This window comes from Myotis davidii, unplaced genomic scaffold, assembly GCF_000327345.1.
Source record: "Myotis davidii unplaced genomic scaffold, ASM32734v1 scaffold10, whole genome shotgun sequence".
NCBI lineage: Eukaryota > Metazoa > Chordata > Mammalia > Chiroptera > Vespertilionidae > Myotis > Myotis davidii.
Genome location: NW_006283544.1, coordinates 4,244,155 through 4,244,482, shown reverse-complemented (window position 1 = coordinate 4,244,482; position 328 = coordinate 4,244,155).

Below are 328 nucleotides of genomic sequence, written 5' to 3'. Positions count from 1 at the left end.
TTAGATAGGAGATACATCTCCTATCTAATAAAAGACAAACAAGGTAATTAGCCGTACCTCCGCTACCTTTCCCACTGGCTAATCAGGGCGATATGCAAATTAAGTGCCAGCCAAGATGGCGGCCGGCAGCCAGGCAGCTTGAAGCAAACATGAGGCTTGCTTGCTTCAGTGACGGAGGACTCCAACGTTCCCCGCCTGCCGCTGCGGCCTCTGAGCTTGCAGTTGGAAACATTGTTACAAATATAGAAGCTAAACGAAACCCCAGAAACCTATTTTCAGGCCCTGGCTTCAGCCAGCAGGCTTGCAACATTGTTTCCAATACAGAAGG